The sequence below is a fragment of the Rutidosis leptorrhynchoides genome, chromosome 1 (genome assembly GCF_046630445.1).
Source record: "Rutidosis leptorrhynchoides isolate AG116_Rl617_1_P2 chromosome 1, CSIRO_AGI_Rlap_v1, whole genome shotgun sequence".
NCBI lineage: Eukaryota > Viridiplantae > Streptophyta > Magnoliopsida > Asterales > Asteraceae > Rutidosis > Rutidosis leptorrhynchoides.
In genome coordinates this window covers 129,890,299-129,913,668 of record NC_092333.1, presented here as the reverse complement: position 1 = coordinate 129,913,668, position 23,370 = coordinate 129,890,299, and the positions used below count along the sequence as shown (strand labels likewise).

At 35.2% G+C, this 23,370-nt stretch overlaps 1 long non-coding RNA gene across 1 annotated transcript; it reads right to left on the bottom strand.

Moving 5' to 3' along the window:
• Positions 1-3,603: 3,603 nt before the first annotated feature.
• On the bottom strand, positions 3,604-14,838 carry LOC139886501 (uncharacterized). Its single transcript, XR_011772479.1, has 6 exons — positions 14,701-14,838; positions 13,688-13,745; positions 12,018-12,737; positions 7,799-7,856; positions 4,251-4,309; positions 3,604-3,802 (listed from the first exon to the last, which is right to left on the bottom strand). It is a non-coding gene; the product is annotated as an uncharacterized lncRNA (long non-coding RNA).
• Between the last annotated feature and the right edge of the window lie 8,532 nt (positions 14,839-23,370).

Here is a 23,370-nt window from a genome sequence, read left to right as displayed (position 1 = left end):
AAATTGTATCGTATTTAATAGTTTTTCCTAGTAAAATAATAACTATTTTATATACACCTCGCTTGACATCAATCCACTAAATCAGACACAATCTCAATTCGCATAAACTTTACACTGTCAGCGGATTTTTTACCACTTAACGCATCAGCCACGACGTTTGCTTTGCCAGGATGATATCTGATCTCAGAGTCGTAATCCTTAATTAGTTCTTGCCACCATCTCTGTCTCATGTTCATCTCTTTCTGCGAAAAGATATACTGTAAACTTTTATGATCGGTGCAGATAACACAGTGCTTACCATAAAGATAATGTCTCCACAACTTTAACGCAAACACTACTGCAGCCATTTCTAAGTCATGTGTTGGATAATTCTTTTCACTTGGTTTTAACTGTCGAGATGCATATGCAATCACACGATCTCTTTGCATTAATACACAACCCAAACCCGATAAAGACGCGTCACAATACACAACAAAGTCTTCGGATCCCTCAGGTAAAGCTAACACTGGTGCTTGACACAATAAACTTTTTAAAGTCTGAAATGTAGTCTCCTGTTCCTTACCCCACTGAAAAGACACATCCTTTCTAGTTAACTTTGTCAAAGAACTTTCAATCTTTGAAAAATCTTTAATAAATCGTCGGTAGTAACCAGCCAGTCCTAGAAAACTCTTGATTTCTGTCGGATTCTTTGGTGAATTCCAATTCATCACAGCTTCAATTTTAGACGGATCCACTTTTATACCTTCTGCACAGATAATATGACCCAAAAATTGAACTTCACGTAACCAGAACTCACACTTTGAAAACTTTGCATACAATTGTTCACGTTTCAAAAGTTCCAACACTTGTCTTAAATGCTTAGCATGCTCAGATTTAGTTTTGGAGTACACTAAGATGTCATCAATGAACACGATAACAAACTTATCCAAAAATGGTTTACACACCCTATTCATGAGATCCATGAAAATTGCTGGAGCGTTGGTTAACCCAAACGGCATCACTAAGAACTCATAATGACCATAACGAGTACAAAATGCAGTCTTAGGAATGTCAGATTCAGCAACACGAACCTGATGATATCCCGAACGTAGGTCTATTTTCGAAAAGAACGAAGCTCCTTGAAGCTGATCGAATAAGTCATCTATCCTCGGAAGCGGATACTTATTCTTCACAGTTCTTTTATTTAGTTCACGATAATATTCGTAGCGTACCATCTTTCTTTTTCATGAATAACACTAGTGCACCCCACGGCGAAGAACTCGGACGAATGAACCCGCGGTCCAACATTTCTTGAATTTGGGACATCATTTCACGAATTTCTGAAGGAGCTAATCTATACGGAGCTTTAGCGACCGGCGTAGCCCCTAGCACTAACTCGATCTTATATTCAACTTCCCTGATCAGCGGTAAGCCTGGCAATTCATCTGGGAACACTTCTGGATATTCAGACACCACCATAATATCGGACACTACTTTCTTTTCCTTCTTTACATCGATTACATAGGCTAAGAAAGAATCACATCCCTTGGCCAAAGATTTATGAGCTTTCATCATCGATAATAATGGACAACAGAACCCGCCACGATCACCACGAGCCACTACCCGTTTCCCACCATCTACCGGAAAAGAGATAACTTTCCTATCGCACTTAATACTGGCCTTATGGTCACTAAGCTAATTCATGCCTAGCACTACATCAAAACTTGGTATAGGCATCACTAGGCAAGTCACAGGGAAAAGACTACCCTCTATGTCAATAGTAATTCCAGACACAAACTTTGTGACTGGAACAGTTCTACCGTCACCCACTTCGACACTTAAGGGTTCATTTATTATCCTATCAGGCACATTTAACTTAGCACCAAATTTAGTTGACACAAACGATCGATTTGCTCCACAGTCAAGTAGTACACGAGCCGACACAGAATTTACTAAGAACATACTCGTGATGGCATCGTCTATAGCAGTGGCAGCGTCTACTGACATCTGAAATGCTCTAGCTTCAGGTGGTGGAGGATTCTTGCGCTTCTGCCCTACAGAGGAAGCAGATGATCCCCCAGCTAACACATCACGTACCCCTGACCCGGACCCCGCCCCGGAATAACTCTTTCTTGCAGCTGGACACTCTGCAGATCTGTGACCCTCTTTATGACAGTTCCAACACACATTATTCTTAAATGAACAATCTTGAGGCTCATGTCCTACTATACCACAACGTAAACAACGTTTCGTCAAGGTTGTACACTATCCACTATGTGAAGACTTACACATTCTACACCATGTCTTCTAACCACTTGACACTGATCTACCTTGGCTAGATTGCCCTTTTGTCTTTAACCGACTTGATTTCTTTGATTGTTGGCTAGACTGACTTGCCGCTGGTTTCACTTGTGACACACTTTCGGTTTTCACACTTCTGGCCGCCTTAATATCACTTTCAGTTATCTTTGCCAACATTATGCGCTTGTGACAAGGTAGTAGCAAGTCTTGCAATCGTGCGATACTCAGGTCGCAAAATTTCTACAAATCGTTGCACTCTGGACTGTTCATCAGGTATCCACTGATGCACAAACCTTAACTTGTCCATAAACTGTTCAAACGCTTTATCGACTGTCATTTCTTCAGTCATCGTCATTTACATGAACTCTTGCTTAAATCGATTGATATCAAATGCAGTGCAGTACTGCTCCTGGACCCTTGCAGAAAATTGTTCCCATGTGACCTGATTGAGTTGCTCTTCGGAAAACGGAGCAGTAATTGTATCCCACCAAACCATAGCTCGATTCTTTAACAGTCGACTAGCATAAATTACCCGTAAATCTGGTTCACATTGACAGGCTTTCAATGCCCGTTCCACTTCCCTTAACCAATTCATTGTCACAATCGGATCACGATGACCCGAATACTCAAGGGCTTGCAGTCCATAAACTGCTTGAACGTACACTTTTTGTTCTCCTTCACCACTTGCTGAAACAAAGGAGTTTGAAATGGATTCGTTGTTGCGTACTGCTATTGAAGACGATATTGGTATTGTTGGGAAGATTGATATGGCACTTGAGGTATAACTTGAGGTTGAGACTGGAATGGTTGAGAAGCACTACCCGATGAGCCAGATGTATACTGAGTACCAGTAAACCCTGGAGGTATCGGTGGATCATTAGCTTTGACACCACATTGGAATGCCTGATTTGGGCCTTTAGTTCCTTCACTTTTTCTCGAGTTTCCTGTAACTGACCTTCTAACTGTTGGACATAATCATCTGGATCACGTTCTGGACTATGCTCCAATGATGGCATTCTAAATATTCCGGGTTCGGGAGTCAAAGGGGCATCGCTATTTCTGGTCTGTTCAGCCATACCTGTCTGCAAACACATCATCTCACAAAAGCTTAGTTGATAACCTGTTAGCACCTATCACTAAGCACAATTACCTAGGCACATATCTCTACATTCACTTATTCCCCACTTGGATGTTTGACATGGCACATTCATAAGTTTGGGAGTAAGTCACTTACACAGTGCACATACTGTCAAACCTATGCTCTGATACCAACTTGTAACACCGTACTTTTTACATACACATTTTTTTAAGATACTCACAGCGGAAGACTAATTAATTTACATATCATATATTATTTACACAAACATATGATTACACAAAACACTGGTGTTACGTTACTACTACAAGCTGTTTAACCATATAGTTTATTACTAAACACATCAGAGTGACACTGTGTCAAACATCTTCGGTTGTCCTGCAAAACCCACCAAAAGCTGCTAATACACACCTGCAGGGAAAAACACTGTGGGGGAATTAGCATAACGCAAAGTGAATGGCAATATCTAGGTGGACATCACTACAAGTGTCAAGCACAGCTTAAAGGCACTGGTCACTAATCACTTAAAGCCATACACAAGAGGACCGGCAACCCATAGCTGATCAAGCTGGAATATACCGATAGTCCACACTACTGAATCACTGATATAGTCTTCCAGACGTGACGCACTCGTCATTCACACTATACTACTAATCAGTAACACTTGGACCCAATACTATCACCCTAAATACACAAGGCAAATAGCATTGACCTCTTACGTCGCACAAAACACCTCGACGTTCACTGGTGCGCACATAATCACATATAGTCACAATATTGGTAACAGACTCATTACACAGTCTAATTTTAAGCATGGCACAGATCACTATACTTGTCACTATATAATCACATCCATAAAGATAATCCCACTCACCTGGAAGCACAAGTACTCAGTTGTCTTATATCACTGAGTCTTCTCCGTTCCTTTATTACCTGAGAATATCATATCTCAAGTTAGCACAATCTAAATAATAATATCATAAATTATACTCTAAACAACATCATATAGCCTAATATATGAATATATGACAAGGTTACATGGTTCCCCATTCAATTGCAACTATCACATGCGTATAAAACGAGGCATAAACGCTATTCTATCATTTTGACCCAAAATAAATTTTGATTCACTGTTTTAAAACTACACCATTAGAAACTAATCCTCATTATGTTTCCAACGGTAGTTTATTCATCAGAAACGGAGTTACGATTTGAAAGTTATGGCCAAAACAAGTTTTCCAAAAAGCTGACAAACTGCAACCGTCCGGTTGCATCAGAAATGACCCGGATACACCCCGTAACTGTACGGATGCATCCTGCAATTGTACAGGAGCTGTTCATCAGTACCAGGTCGCTGTTTTCGTCATTTTGAGCCCCAAATCTCGTTTTTGCACTATTTTGACGCTACAAATCACTTAGAAAACATATATAACTCATACACAAACGTTTTCTAACATCAATTTGATATAAACAACACTTTAAATAAAAGATTTGATTCAAAAACCCACTTTAACCCAAAAACTCATAAGAACTAAAAATTAGATTGATTTAACACTTGAAATCACTTGTTAAATACCTTATGATGTTACTGAAATCACAAAACACGAATTCCAGTTAAAAAACGAGATCAAGAACATAAGTTATGGATTAGGGTTTGTTGAAATTTGGAAGCGTATGTGTGTGTGGTGTTTAATTTCCAAAAATGGAAATAAGAAGAAACCAGATCTTTTAAGTCACAAGGGTTTCCTTCACATGAGGGAAACCTACTCCGTGTATCACACGGGTATTTACCAGTTATCTGAAATACGAAATCCTTAATAACTTATTCGTTTTAAGCCCAAATCACAAAAGGAAATATGTTCTGTGACCCTTGTCACAAAACACACATTATCCCATATACAATAACTATAAAACACATAATTATTAAAATCACTATATTAGCACAGAAGCGTAAATAAGTCATTACCTACTAGGCCCAAAGCTAAGATGTTACAGCTTTTCAACCGAATTGGAACAGATTACCGACCGGAAGAACAGGAAAAGAACTAGAAGACCTCGAAGCACTTGTGGAAGCTTTCGATTTCAAAAAAAACGGGGTGGACACGTGCTCTTAGTCATTGTCTAATAACGGTATCTTCTCTGTTCGATCTCTATCCACTCTTATAGATAAACAATTACTTGGTGATGCAACAAATTCCAATGAAATGATGAAAAACAACCTTGTTCCAAAGAAGATTGAAATTTTTGTGTGGCGGGCATGCCAAAAAATATTGCCCGTCCGAGTTGAGCTTGATAAAAGGGGGATATATTTGAATAGTGTTAGATGTCCGTTATGTGATGATGATCTAGAGACCGTTGGCCACTCCTTAATCTTTTGTAAAAGTGCTATGGACGTGTGAGATCGAGTTTTTGCTTGGTGGAGTTTTGGTAGTATGTCAAACCTTAGTATCAACTTGAATTATTTCGCGGTAATGGGCCTACTTTTTCAACGGCATTTGGCTCTAAAATATGGAAAGCGGTCGAATGTTTAACCGCGTATCAAATTTGGAGGAATAGGAATGAAAAAGTTTTTCGGGGCAAAAATTGGAATCCTTCCGTCGCTTTTAAATAAAATTCAAGTCAAGGCGTTCGAATGGATTTTGAAAGATCGAAACGAAGAAAAATAGATTGGTTAACTTGGTTAAATGATCCAAGTTCATATCTTAACATAGCATAGACCTTCAAATATTGTAATTGGTGTATTATCGTGTATTTCGTGTTATTTTTGGGTGACTCATTATATTTGGTTTGCTAACTTTGCAAACCAATGAGATCCTTGTAACATTTTGATGTTGTTTAATAATACTTGCTTTTCAAAAAAAATAAAAAAATAAAAAAAGGCTCTAGTATATTGTGAATTTGTGATTATGGTACCGACAATTTTGAAGTTTTTTAAAGGAAGATAGCAGTTTTGAAAAGTATTTAAGGATACGTTGTACTTCTAAAAATATTTATCATATTCAGTTTTGTTTTAATTTTGGTTTTATGAAATTGTAAAGGTCACACAAAAAGCTTTAATTATTTATTTATGATCTTTGAAGAGTTATATTAAGTAACTAATGTTCGATGGATAATAAAATATTGTTGTAGATAGATATTTTATTCAAGTTATTCCAAAATATAAAAATTTTAAATAATTAACGATTAGCCATTAGCCGTTTAGATATAACATGATTGAAAAAAAAATATATTCTACTCATGTTCCACTATTTTTGTAACACCATACTTTTTTTAAATACACAGCGGAAAGTCATTTATTACATCGTAGTACAAGTATATATAAAACATATTATTGATATACATTACAATCCAACTGGTGTTACGTTTTGAAAACAATTTTACTTTATTATATTAAACATCAGAGTTCTTCAGTGTGTCAAGCATAGTCCAGACATAACTATCTTCTCCCATCCCAGCATACTAAATGATATAACTTGCAGGGTAGAAATGTTGGGGATTAGCACAACGCTAAGTGAATGGGATATCATTACAGATATCACTATATAATACCAAGTCTAGTCTATCGGGTTCATGCATTGGTCAGAGGCATAGGTCAACATAGTCAAGTCAAACATAACACAATTCATAGCATTACACAACTATAACATGCAATACTAAGTAGAACTATGCATATCATATGCATATCAGAACAGAAATAACAACATCTAGCTATCTTTTATAGGCGCTAACGGCACTATTTAATCATAGTTTGCACTGCTATATCCAAATGTAATAAAAGCTCTACACAACTATTCATTAATATCACTACGGCTATAATCTCAAAAGGATCATTGACCCTGTCAGGTCTTACAACTACTAGCGGATCAAGCTAGAGTGGTACCGATGCCCCTCCATTATTATCACATATATACCTCATCTGACACTGTGTCAACTTCGGTATATGTTGTCACACATATACCCCATCTGACACTGTATCAACTTCGGTATATATACCCCATCTGATACATAAATGTGTCAACTTCGGTATATATTGTCACACATATACCTCATCTGACACTATATGAACTTCGGTATATATACCCCATCTGATACATAAATGTGTCAACTTCGGTATACCGATGATAATAAATATAGACCATCATTTCAAGTCACAGTTGACCTTCTTCGTCTCCTATGTGCACAAGGACCAACTACAACCCTCTAAGTTGGTAAGGCTACCAAAACCACTGAGCTATCTAATCAGGCATACTACGGATTCCATCTAATCAGAAAACCTGGTAACATTAGTATAACCTACTACATATCATTATAGCAGTAATCAGCATGCATTCATAGATTATCACATTCTATACTAAGTATAAAGGTGAGCAGTAACTACACTTGTTACTATATATCAATATTCGTAAAGATAAGCCCACTCACCGATACCAGCAGAACTCGGTGGTCTAATATCACCGAGTCTTCTCCTCGTCCGTATCACCTGAGAAAAATACTCACAGGTTAGTAATTGTATTCCAATACTAACAATATCACAATCATAATATATATATATATACATATATACTTATACACACATGCATAAATATATGTATACTCATATATATGTATATATACACATATACATACATGTATATTCCTATATATGTATTCTCACATATATATAATATATATATTAATACACACACATAAATATTTTGCAGACCAATAATTAATCAAACGGGTCGCTAACAAAACGAGCACGAGCTAAAGGTAAAACAATACCTTATAGGTGCACTTAAACATATACCCACACTTATATTTACACAATAGCACAAAATGGGTCAAAGTCCAAATGGGCGATACAAACCAACATAAGCTTACACAAACGGGTCATGGTCCAAACGAGTAACCCAAATTCAAACAAGTCAAATAATCGGTTCACAGACTAACCAGGCAGTCTGAATAACATAAATTACACAATTACAATTTAAACCCGAGTTTAAAACTAACAAACCAGTTACGAGCTAAATGAGCAACCGAGTAACTTAAATTATCATGAACGGTTCGGGTCCAAACAAGTACACCAAACGACACGAGAATCGCAACATGGCAACCACCGCCATCCGGCAGCAGCCACCGAAGGCCGGCAGCCGCACGCTGGCAGTAGCAGCTGCTGAAATCAGAAGGGAAACAGCGGCAGTAGCCGCAACAGTAAGCAGCAGCAGCAGCAGCCGAAGCTACTGCATCGGAAACAGAATAGTAGCAGCGGCAGTAAAAACATGGTGGCAATGGTCAGCTGTCCAGAAACAGCAGCGACATCAGTAAAGTTGCTGCCCCATTTCGGGTCACCAAATTTTATTGGGTTGTTCTTGCTATTTTGCCCAATTCCAAATTCACAACAATAATTTAGCACAAAAACAAGTTAATGAACACCATTAGAACATGATTCAAGCAAGTATTGCATTTCTATCATTTTAGCATGAACCCTAAATTTAATAAGAATCAAACATAAAAATTAGGATGACAAACCTTGTTCTAGATGTTGGAGACGCAAGAAAACATAATTTTGAGCTTGCAATTTCATCTCAATCTTCATCAAAATAAAGAGCTAGGGTTCATGGTGGTGGAGGTGTCGTGAATGAAGAGAAAAGAGGGGAAACAGTGACTCGAGCAAAAACACTGAATCAATTGGGACTTAGGGCGGTTTTAATAAATTAAATGGGTATTAAACCCATACCCGATAAAACACGAGTATTTACTAGTTTCCAGATTTCTTTCGTATTCGATTCGGTAAACCAAATAAGCTCTAAATTTAATAAACGAAATATTCCTGTGACCCTTGTCACAAAATGAACCCACTGGATTAATAATATAATATAAACAATTATTAAATAATTATTTCACTAACAAGCATTTAAAAACATTTTAAGAGCAAATGTTTATTTTAATCTAAGCCCAGTTTGAACAAATCTACCTCCCTTTAAAGAGATTCTATCCTCGGAATCTGGTCAGTCACGGTCACAGAAGTCATAGGTTCTCATCACAATATATGGTTTTTTTATTCTAAGTTGGAGTCCAAACATTAACACCCATTTACTTTAATTTGCCTATTCGGTCAAATCACTATTTGCAAAATTTATACGACATATTTCTAGGGCACACCCATCAATACTAACAGTCAAGTTCAACCTTTTGTCCTTTAAAACCTCACATTATTTCTGACAGAATGTAAAAGATAATCAAGTCATACAACTAAACACCGTCCCGAATTATGACATTTATATCAAAAGTCGTTCCACTAACCACTGGTGTCCACAAAATCCTGGTTAATTCCCCAGACAAAGTTTAAACTATGTCACCATGTCACTTGGTACTATCAAATCTAATGATTCGTCATCAGTTTTCACTTTTTACACAGTTTATTTTCCTCAAATTTCCAGGCAATGGCAATTAAATTCCATTCATTTCACTAGATTCTGTATTTATTTTCCCCAAATACATCTTTATTTTAGTAAAATTATATTCAGACTAGTTGTTTCATGTTCAAACAATTCACTATCCAATTATCAAGTCACAGTCTGTGTATAATTTATGCCATCTATCTTTCATTCCGTTTCACAGTATTTCTATATTATTTACCACATTATACTTATTAGTTCAACTCTGATTTAGTTTATTTATTGAATTTCCCGCCCTACTGGTATGTCACCATTCACTAATCACCTTAGTGTATTAAATTCTGTCAATATTTCGTATGACTTCCAGAAAATATCGTTAATACACTAATTACCACAATCTTCAGAAATAATAACACATCTCTTTTAACCCACAATTTCTAACTATTCGAAATTAATTTCTTTATGGCTCGCTACTGAGTTAAGTAATAGTTTTTAGTTTTTTTTTATCTGATTTCACTAAAACCACGTTACTCTTTTCTGACCCAGAGTAACTTACTCTTAAATAATTATATTTACAGCTTTCGATTTCTATTAACAATGATAAGCATTTATCATAATCTGTTGTACTATTTACGTTTAACACAACGGTTATAATTAGAGGTAATCCTTCACATCATTGTTAACCCTAATATAATATTTCAGGTCTTTATTTACTTATGTACTACTTCATGAACCTATAATCTAGCTTTCAAGGTCATTAATAGAGTAATACCATACATCTCCCGACTTCTCAAGTGTAACCTAGTACACTTCAAATTTTCAGAAATAATATTATTGCTTTTCCTTTTTAATTCATATATAAGTTTAGACTATTCTCAAGTCAACTTATTACAATATTATCAATTGTCACTATACTAATTTAGTTACTTAGTCTAGTCCATCTTTTTAACTGTTATCCACGACTTGAAATTATAAAGTCTACTCACACTAAACCCCCTACGTCGAGAAGGTTTCCTATTCACTCACGATCATCGCTTGTCGAATAATCGACTTAATTGTCACTCACATAGCTTCAACATCATTCCACGACAGTCGGTTCTATTCCTACAAGGGGTATAGTTGCCGTCCGAAACACCTAACTACACACGACATAATATTTCTATTCTAAAGTTGAATGACTTCATCTGAATTGTATCCACATTCTAGATCTCCTCTTGTTTTCGGGAACGTCATTACAATTTACTATATCGTATTTACGTTGGCCCGGCGCAAATACATTATCTCAAATCGTTCAGTTGTTCCGTACAACATAATCTACAGAAATCCTAGTTCAGAATACCAACCATCACACTTACATACACTACATACAGCATCGTCTATCGCTAAATAATATACTAGTCACAATTTTCAAGCATTGCCTAACATTCGACTTTGTCTTCGAGTCATAACACACACTGGTTATCAATCCCTACTTAGGTCAAGGGTTTCCCTATTGTCTTACAAGACAACACAGGGCACTACCCAAATTTACTTTTTAAGGGTCATCACAAATTCTCATGAGTTCAAGTTCAAGGTAGGAAAACAATTCCTAAACCTTACCACGGTCTCATACATCTAATCTAGTCATGCATAATATTAATACAGTAAAGTCAACGTCATATACACTAAGTCAATCCCGATTTACATTCACGTAAATCATCTATACGTGGCAATAGTACATAGGGTTCAAATCCTATACCAATGAACAATGAGACTACTACCTTATCCGATCCTTACGGGCCACTATGTGTGTCCCGTCGGTTCAAGGAAATGGAAATACGCTTCATTTAATCTCTACGCAGTTTTATCGGGTCATCAATATTCTACTTCAAAACTAGCATAACAGACAAGCCACTAAGAACAGGGCGGTCATTTCATACGAAACATGGCCCCAGGTCACATGCAATATACTAAGCAGTATATAACCAACAATTTCACTAAGCATGGCAAACCTAACACATGCAGACAATTCTCAGAAGGCATGGCAGTCAACAAAGGCTAAACAATCAATCAAAGGGAATAAGATCCCAATAGTGTCAATGATAGCTCCAGACATGAATCCGGTAACTGGAGCTGTCAGACCATCGGCAACTTTTACCTCTAAAAGAAGTATCAATCATTTCACGAGTAATCTCGACTAATTTCAACAATTTATTAACACAAATAAGCATGTGAACAAAATCTAACAGTACACTACTAAATACAACAGTGTACTAAGAGCGTACCTTAATGTATAAGAAGATATCTTCTCATATATCATCACATCGATCCCACATGCACCCCTGACCTAGTTTTAACACTAGACCCTCATTACTGAAGCGTGTAGTCAAAATCCGTTTCAGTTGTTTCATCTCACGTATCTTTTCCATCGTATCTTATGATTCCCTCCGTCACTGAAATCATGTCATTCTTTCTCCAACCCGATACTTTGACATGATGCTCCTGGCTACTTAAACTCAAACTTGAAATCATCCAATAGAGCTCTGAAAATGCTAAGAGTCAATGGGGTATCAGCAGGGTTTGATCGATCGTCTTACCTGTCTTATCACAACATCTCACACAAAAGCTTAATGGATAATCAGTTAGTACCAATCAACTAACCCGAGTGGACCTCTCATTCACTTAACCCCATCCCCATTTGCTATGTTTGACACAACTCAGAGTTTGGGAACATGACATTCACGTGTACATGTTGCCAAACATACGCTCTGATACCAAGTTGTAACACCATACTTTTTTTTTTTAAATACACAGCGGAAAGTCATTTATTACATCGTAGTACAAGTATATATAAAACATATTATTGATATACATTACAATCCAACTGGTGTTACGTTTCGAAAACAGTTTTACTTTATTATATTAAACATCAGAGTTCTTCGGTGTGTCAAGCATAGTCCAGACATAACTATCTTCTCCCATCCCAGCATACTAAATGATATAACCTGTAGGGTAGAAATGTGGGGGATTAGCACAACGCTAAGTGAATGGGATATCATTACAGATATCACTATATAATACCAAGTCTAGTCTATCGGGTTCATGCATTGGTCAGAGGCATAGGTCAACATAGTCAAGTCAAACATAACACAATTCATAGCATTACACAGCTATAACATGCAATACTAAGTAGAACTATGCATATCATATGCATATCAGAACAGCAATAACAACATCTAGCTATCTTTTATAGGCGCTAACGGCACTATTTAATCATAGTTTGCACTGCTATATCCAAAATATAACAATAGCTCTACACAACTATTCATTAATAGCACTACCGCTATAATCTCAAAAGGATCGTTGACCCTGCCAGGTCTTACAACTACTAGCGGATCAAGCTAGAGTTTTACCGATGACCCTCCATTATTATCACATATATACCCCATCTGACACTGTGTCAACTTCGGTATATGTTGTCACACATATACCCCATCTGACACTGTATCAACTTCGGTATATATACCCCATCTGATACATAAATGTGTCAACTTCGGTATATATTATCACACATATACCCCATCTGACACTGTATAAACTTCGGTATATATACCCCATCTGATACATAAATGTGTCAACTTCGGTATACCGATAATAATAACTATAGACCATCATTTCAAGTCACAGTTGACCTTCTTAGTCTCTTATGTGCACAAGGACCAACTACAACCCTCTAAGTTGGTAAGGCTACCAAAACCACTGAGCAATCTAATCAGGCATACTACGGATTCCATCTAATTAGAAAACCTGGTAACATTAGTATAACCTACTACATATCATTATAGAAGTAATCAGCATGCATTCATAGATTATCGCATTCTATACTAAGTATAAAGGTGAGCAGTAACTACACGTGTTACTATATATCAATATCCGTAAAGATAAGCCCACTCACCGATACCAGCAGAACTCGGTGGTCTGATATCACCGAGTCTTCTCCTCGTCCGTATCACCTGAGAACAATACTCACAGGTTAGTAATCGTATTCCAATACTAACAATATCACAATCATATACCCACACTTATATTCACACACATAAATATTTTGCAAACCAATAATTAATCAAACGGGTCGCTAACAAAACGAGCACGAGCTAAAGGTAAAACAATACCTTATAGGTGCACTTAAACATATACCCACACTTATATTCACACAATAGCACAAAACGGGTCAAAGTCCAAATGGGCGATACAAACCAACATAAGCTTACACAAACGGGTCATGGTCCAAACGAGTAACCCAAATTCAAACAACTCAAATGATCGGTTCACAGACTAACCAGGCGGTCCGAATAACATAAATTACACAATTACAATTTAAACTCGAGTTTAAAACTAACAAACCGGTTACGAGCTAAATGAGCAACCGAGTAACTTAAATTATCATGAACGGTTCGGGTCCAAATAAGTACACCAAACGACACGAGAATCGCAACCCGGCATCCACCACCATTCGGCAGCAGCCACCGAAGGCCGGCAGCCGCACGCCGGCAGCAGCAGCTGCCGGAAACAGAAGGGAAACAGCGGCAGTAGCCGCAACAGTAAGCAGCAGCAGTAGCCGAAGCTACTGCATCGGAAACATAAACAGAATAGTGGCAGCGGCAGTAAAAACAACAGCCACCACCGCCAACCGCCAGCCACTGGCTGTCTCCGGCAGCCATGGTGGCAGCGGTCAGCTGTCCAGAAACAGCAGCGACATCAGCAAAGTTGCTGCCCCATTTCGGGTCACCAAATTTTATTGGGTTGTTCTTGCTATTTTGCCCAATTCCAAATTCACAACAATAATTTAGCAAAAAACAAGTTAATGAACACCATTAGAACATGATTCAAGCAAGTATTGCATTTCTATCATTTTAGCATGAACCCTAAATTTAATAAGAATCAAACATAAAAATTAGGATGACAAACCTTGTTCTAGATGTTGGAGATGCAAGAAAACATAATTTTGAGCTTGCAATTTCATCTCAATCTTCATCAAAATAAAGAGCTAGGGTTCATGGTGGTGGAGGTGTCGTGAATGAAGAGAAAAGAGGGGAAACAGTGACTCGAGCAAAAACACTGAATCAATTGGGACTTAGGGCGGTTTTAATAAATTAAATGGGTATAACCCATACCCGATAAAACACGGGTATTTACTAGTTTCCAGATTTCTTTCGTATTCCATTCGGTAAACCAAATAAGCTCTAAATTTTATAAACGAAATATTCCTGTGACCCTTGTCACAAAATGAACCCACCGGACTAATAATATAATATAAACAATTATTAAATAATTATTTCACTAACAAGCATTTAAAAACATTTTAAGAGCAAATGTTTATTTTAATCTAAGTCCAGTTTGAAAATGTTACAATTTTTTCTAATGCCAGTTAAGAGTCATTGATCAGGTCCAAATGTGATGTCAAAATCCACCCACCGATCATTTTTTCGGATGAACCATAATATTCTAAGTAAAAAGAGTAAAAAAACAATACAATATGTTAAATGTCTTTCAAAATACTAGATATCTTTAAATATTTTTTAAAACTACAAAACTCACTTAAAAAACTCGACAATTCTGTAATTTTCCAAACGAATCAAACAAAATTTCTTATTTAGGAGAGACGAGTTTTAGCTCACTCAATTCGCTGAAATTGGTTATAAAAACTAACGTTTGTCTCCTAAGACATGTGTGTTGAACACTATCAGCAAGCTTAATTTTTTTAGAGCGACAATTATCAGATTAAACAAAGTAAACTTTTACCAATTTATTAGTTGAAGGAGAAATTTTAAAGCCTATTCTTTTGTGAAAAGCTAGATTTTATGGTATTAAAATGCCGAAGCTTTATACATCTTCGAGGCACACACGTTTTTAATATCGGTTAAAAAGTCACGTTTTTACCTCTCAATATTAGTCCCATTTATTATAAAGTAATTAAAATAAGCATTTATTTGCTTTATTTGATAGATTATGTCATTACGAAGAATCACTAACATCAGATGAAACCGAGGAAAAACGAGTCACTCGCGTTCGAAATACCTATTTTATAAACTTTGGAAAAGTTATTTTAGTTACTATTATATTATGGGTCATTTGATTACGAACGCGTGGAGAATCGCTTAAAACTGACAAGAAAGGGAGAAGTTAGAGCGAAAACGATGAAAATCAATTTATGACCCCGATGACCAAGTTACGATCTCGCAAACGAAGCAAGCCCGAAGATGATGGCCTTGAACGGCCATGTTGAACTGGTCCATTGATCTTGAACGGGCATGAGAATGACCCAAGTAAACGAGCAGGCTAGTGAACGGGCTTGGTGAATGGGCTTGGTGAACTCGCCATTTGAACGGGCATTATGAAAGGTCATGCCTTATGAACGTCCCAACATGAACAAGAATTATGAAATGCTTGCTGATTGAACATGCTTGGTGAACGAAGACCTTGAACGGGCCCAAGCCGTTTGAACGGGCTACCACCTGAGACTTGGCCTATAAATAAGGCCATTTGTTTCTCATTTCAAATCTCAATTTTAAATTGATTCTTCCATCAAGTGAGTTTTTCTTTAATGTTCTTGTAATATGTGATTACATGATTGATTGATCATGTATGGTGATATTTAATTAACATTTGAATAAATACGGTTATATATTAAACCTCATGATCACTCTCTATTTAATTTATTAGTTAAAGACTCGCGGTTTCGCGGATTTTATGAAATGATGATATTTTAAGACAATCTTTAACCATGATAACACAAATAAACAATATAATATTTCGAAAGATCAAATGTAAATAAATGATGCTCAAATTAAAAAAACGGACTTAATAACAACTTAATAATCAAATAAACGATGTCATATAGTTTTTATATATCACATAAAATATATAGTTACAAAGTACCTGCTATAGAAAGTTCATTTTTTAGTTGTATTTCCTTGTTAAGTTGTGTCACTTTGTGTTCCAATTTAGATATTCATGTCTACAAATTAACATACATATCAGTATGTTTAATATCGGCGAATTCTCAGAATTAAGAAATTAAACTTCCTAATAACGATGTATTTAAAAGATGTGCATACCATGCTGGTGTCCTTTGCTTTTCTCCTATTATGCTAGGAAGGTACCCGGGTAGCAGTTACAATTAAATATGGAGTACTTATAAGTGGTGAGAATTCAATGTTCCTTTATTTCCACCCTTGAATCACTACACCGTCTTCTAATTTTATTCGTAGCCGATCAAACTCTTGAAGTGCAGTTCAATATTGCCCCTTGATCAGTTCCCTAGCTAAATCTATTTCCATGTATAATCTGTAATTGACATCTCCAAACTAAAATTACTGGCTATTTCACAAAAACAATATATATTAGAAGAATGCTAACAGAGATGAAAAAATGGGCGGATCCAGTAAATATGTTATATTATGATGATTTAAAACACTCTATCTTTAACATGTTTATAACTAATTCATATGACAAATAAGGCTACTAAATTTTTTTTATCATTCCAATGGTAATTTACGAATTTCATGATAAGGCATTACAAAATACATTTTGTGCAACTTGTGATAAGTTGACAAGTTTCCCCGCTCTCTTATACAAATATATGCATGTCCAAGGAGTAATTCGTTTGATTGTTTTATTTGATTTAACTTTCATATTCTTTTTCACCTTAAACTGTAATGGAGACTTGATGGCTTCTTGAGATGATGTCCATGATCCTGCAGATACACATACATAATATTGAGTGTACATCAACGAATCACAGCAAAGAATGTAACGAAGTCAAACCAACTCAAATCATAAATAATAAATAATTATAGTTAAAATACATCATAATATTCATAATATACATAATATACGAATTACATATTTAATTAGTAAAACCAATGTACAGATTACAAATTACAGATCACAAATGATAATATTAGGTTATCCTAACCTAAACCCTAAACACTATAATCTAAACCATACACTCTAAATTCTAAACCCTACACCTTAAACCCTAAACACTTCTAAATCCTTTGATTTAAAAACTAAATCTAAACTCTAAACTCTAAAATCTAAATCTTAACCCAAACCCAAAATCTAAACCCAAAATCCAATACCCTAAACTCTAAACCCTAAACCTAAACTTTAAACCCTAAAATCTAAACCCTAAACCCTAAATCTAAACCCTAACCTAAACCCTAAATTTAAACCCAAAACTCTAAACCCAACACCCTAAACCCTAACCTAACCCCTAAAAACTCTAAACCCTAAACCCTAAAATATAAACCCTACACCCTAACCTAAACTTTAAATCTAAACCCAAAACCCTAAACTTAAACTCTAAACCCTAAAGTCTAAACCATAAACCCAAACCTAAACCCTAAACGCTAAATCTAAACCCTAAACCTAACCTCTATGTAGTGACCCAAAATTTTCCATGATTATATATTATATGTGATATATTTATATGATTAAATGTTTCCAACATGTTAAGCAATCAAACTTGTTAAGACTTGATTAATTGAAATGAGTTTATGTAGACAATTGAGCACCCAGTTTGCCTGAGGATTCACGAACGTCATAACTTGTGATAATTATATAATCGTTTTATTTATTTATTTATTAATTTTTTTGTTTGATATAAGTTTTTATTTTATATATATATATAATATATATATATATATATATATATATATATATATATATATATATATATATATATATATATATATATAAGAAGAAATAAATTAATCAAAGATGTACAAGTAAAATACTATTTGCTACAGTAAAACACTATTTACTACAGTAAACACTATTTACTCGTATTCAATCCGTATTCGTACTCGTACAATACCCAGCTTATAGACGTATATACTATTGGTATATACACTCAATGATCAGCTCCTTAGCAGCCTTAATGAGTCATCAAACATGTGGGAACCATTATTTGGCAACTAGCATGAATGATTACACTAAAAATCAAACTAATGGAGCCTATATACACATGCATACATTCATGTGAATGATGAACACACACACACACACACACACACACACACATTTTCAATCAACTTCCATGCATCAAACTCATCTCTCTCAAGTTCTCTCTTGATGTTCTAAGTGATCTTCATCATCTTCATCAAAATCTACATCAATCTAGCTCATAAATCCATACATAAATCAACTTACAAAATAACTACCCAAGAAAACTTCAAGAACACTTTCAAGTTTGCAAGTCTACTTCCAAGCTTTCTAATCCATTCCAATCAATCATCTAAGATCAAGAAACATTTGTTATTTATAGTAGGTTATCTTTCTTATTCAAGGTAATATTCATATTCAAACTTTGATTCGATTTCTATAACTATAACTATCTTAATTCGAGTAGTAATCTTACTTAAACTTGTTTTCGTGTCATGATTCTACTTCAAGAACTTTCAAGCCATCCAAGATCCTTTGAAGCTCTATATCATTTCTTGTCATTTCCAGTAGGTTTACCTACTATACTTGAGGTAGTAATGGTATTCATAACATCATTCGATTCATATATATAAAACTATCTTATTCAAAGATTATAACTTGTAATCGCCAGAACATAGTTTAGTTAATTCTAAACTTGTTCGCAAACAAAGTTAATCCTTCTAACTTAACTTTTAAAATCAACTAAACACATGTTCTATATCTATATGATTAACTTAATGATTTACAACCTGGAAACACGAAGAACACCGTAAAACCGGACATACGCCGTTGTAGTAAAACTGGTGGCTGTTTTGGGTTGGAAAAATAAAAACTATCTTAATCTTTGAATTTCAAGTTTGTTTTATGGAAAAATGATATTTCATATGAACATGATACTATATCCAAAATCATGGTTAAACTTAAATTGGAAGTATGTTTTTTTTTCAAAATGGTCATCAAGATGTCGTTCTTTCGACGGAAATGACTACCTCTTTCAAAAACGACTTGTAACCTGTATTTCCGACTATAAACTTATACTTTTTCTGTTTAGTTTCATAAATTTCAGTTCATTATGAAACCATAGCAACTTGATTCACTCAAAACGAATTTAAAACGAAGAAGTTATGGGTAAAACAAAATTAGATATTTTTGCTTGTTTTAGCTACGTGAAACTTTGTAATAAATCTATACTAACCATAACTTAACTAACTTATATTGTATTATACATGTAATCTAACATATATTATGTAATCTTGATAGACCAAATACACGTATACAATGTTTTGACATATCATATCGACATCATCTATATATATTATTTGGAACAACCATAGACACTCTATATGCGGTAATGCTCGAGTTAGCTATACAGGGTTGAGGTAGATTCCAAAATAATATATATACTTTGAGTTATGATCGAGTCTGAGACTTGTATACACTGGGTCATGGATTGATTCGAGATAATATATATTGATATATTTTTGTACTATTAACTGTGGACAACTAATTGTGGACTACTAATATTGGACTGTTAACTTAACAAATTTAAATCGTTAAAACGTATTAAAATATGTTGTGAATATTTTTCGATCATACTTTGATATGTATGTATATATTGTTCGTGAATCAACCCGTAGCCAAGTCTTATTTCCGACGAAGTAAAAATCTGTGAAAGTGAGTTATAGTCCCAATTTTAAAATCTAATATTTTTGGGATGAGAATACATGCAGTTTTATTAATGTTTTACAAAATAGGCACAAGTACTTGAAACTATATTCTATGATTGAATCATTATACCGGATATCACCCTTTTAGCTTGGTAGCCTAAGAATTTGGGAACAGACCCCCAAATTGACGCGAATCCTGAAGATAGATCTATGGGCCTAAAGAACCCCATCTAGGTTATGGATGCTTTAGTACTTCGATTTTTTATATACAGATGAGTGTACCTGTATATTGGGGATATTCTAGATGCATTTTGTTAATGTCAGTTACCAGGTGTTCATCATACGAATGATTTTTTTTATACACTCGCGAGTGTATGATTATTTATTAAATAAAATCTTGTGGCCTATTAATTACAATTTGATATATATATGCTAAACCTATAACTCACCAACATTTTTATTGACATTTTAAGCATGTTTATTCTCAGGTGATTATTAAGAGCTTCTGCTGTTGCATGCTAAATTAAAGACAAGATTTGGAGTCAGCATGCTTGTATGATAATGTTTAAAGAAAAACTTCATTCGGAAAATAAATTATTGTAATATATTATCGTAACCCATTATGTAACGGTCGTATGTAAACGTTGTACTTTAGATTACCATTATTTGGTAATCTACGCTATGTCTTTTAAACCTTTATTGATAAAGTAAAGGTTATGGTTTGTTTTAAAAATCGAATGCAGCCTTTGAAAAAACGTCTCATATAGAGGTCAAAACCTCGCAACGAAACCAATTAATATGAAACGTTTATAATCGATATGAATGGGACATTTCCAATGGTATCCGAGCGTTGGTCTTAGAGAACCAAAAATTACATTAGTGTGTCTTATCGAGTTTGTTAGGATGCATTAGTGAGTCTAAACTTCGACCGTATTTTTCTTTAAAAACGATTGCTTAACACGTTTGTTGGAAACTATATATTTTTAACATGTAAATAATATGTGATATATTAATCTCTTAACGTGCTTGCTATTGTGTGATAGATGTCTACCTCTAGTACAAATCCCATTGACTCACCTAATAATAATGAAGTGTCGAATGTATTTTGGGAAGATTCACAAATTCTGGAAGAAGAAGAAGAACCGGAAGAAGAGGAACCGGAAGAAGAGGTTCCGGAGGAGGAAATATTAAGAACCACATAAAAACAGATAAATAAAAGAAAATCCTTAACCAATGGACCAAAGTTAAAAATGGTCAATGATGTTTCCGCCGAGAAAGCAAAATATTGGGAAAATTACCAATTCTCTGATGAATTAGATTCCGATGAGGATTCCGATGATGTTATAGAAATTACCCCGGCTCAATTTAATAAGGCAAAATAAAATAATAAGGAAAAAGCTATCAAAATAGAAAAACCCGAGTCCAAAACCGACAAACTTTATGTTAACATGAAATATCCCGATGAGATATATCGTAAACACCCGTATTTCTTAAACTTTAACTACAATCCGGGAACATCTAAGCCACCAGGTTTTTCTAAACCATTTGTGAAAACGACGGCTCATATTAGAGGAGCACTATGTATCCCTAGGAAATTAGCAAAACGAACCAAGTCCGAGGAGGATGAAACAAGTGAGTCGGAATAAAGAATTGTAATCATGCTGTGTAATATATGTACTGTAGTGTGCTTGTACTTTTATATTGTATGTAAAAATGGCTTGTAATGTTTGTATTCTATCATCCTTTACAAGATCTAATTTTTTTCATCTCTTTTACAGTATAAAAATATAAAATGGAGGTTAAGGATAGACGAACGAATATTTTAGAAGACTTACTAGGGGATATGATTGATGAAATCTTGTCTAGAGTTGCTCAGAATTCATCGGCTCAATTGTTTACGGCGAGATTAGTTTGTAGGAAATTAGACAGACGTTCTAGGCATGCCTTTGTTTATAAAAGGCTTTCCTTCGATAGATGGTGTATATCACATTGGGGAGACCTTAAGTTACGCCATGTTTTCTTTAAGGCATTATGTGCGGGAAACCCTAATGCAATTTTTCGCTACGGGTTGAGAGCCTATTTTGACTCCACATATCCCAACATAGGATTTCGTTCTTTAGAAAGAGCTTTAAACATGCAACTTAAAGAAGCATGTTATGTTTACGGGTTAGTGATGTTCGCTTCTCACCAAATTGAGAAAAACAACATAGGATTGCAACTTCTAAATAAAACATTCCCACAGGTGACGGATTCAGTAGTTGGGTGAGAAATAAGGATTTTAGATTGTTACGGGGCTGTTGGGCATTACGTAACCCCCATCCTTTTGACAACGTTACAACATGTTGCCTAGCCAACGGTCACAACGGTTATTAACCACAAGACCAAGTATGGGAAATAGTATTAGTGAAACCCGAATGCATGACTTTTTTCTGGACCTATAAATTACGTATCTTTATTACCTTTGCTGAACGACTTGCGCTTAACTAGAAATACTTTCGCAACTACCTTGTATCAAAGATATTATGTACTATATTTCATGCTATATGTAAAATAGTGGTATTGTACGTTTGTAAAAATTTTGTATAAAAGTTTGAACGCAAAATATTATTGTAATCAGTTTTTTATATAGAATTGTAGTAGTTGAATTGTATATTAGCTACTAAGAATGAACTTAACGGGTAGGTACTACCCGAATTAAAACTTATAAAACGCTAATATGAAGAAAAAGCTTTTATAAATAAGTTCATATTATGCTATGAAATACTATTGACTACTCTTAAAATTCTATGTGATTAACTAAATTCTTTTGGCTATTTTTGAAGGAAATGGCACCGACGACTCGTCAGAACTTGAACATGAGCGAGGAAGACTTTCGTGCTTTCCTTGCAGCAAATATAGCCACAGTACAGGCTGCAATGCAAAACAACAACAATAACTCAGGGTCTAGCAGTGGAGTTAACTCCACAGGAAACCGTGTAGGATG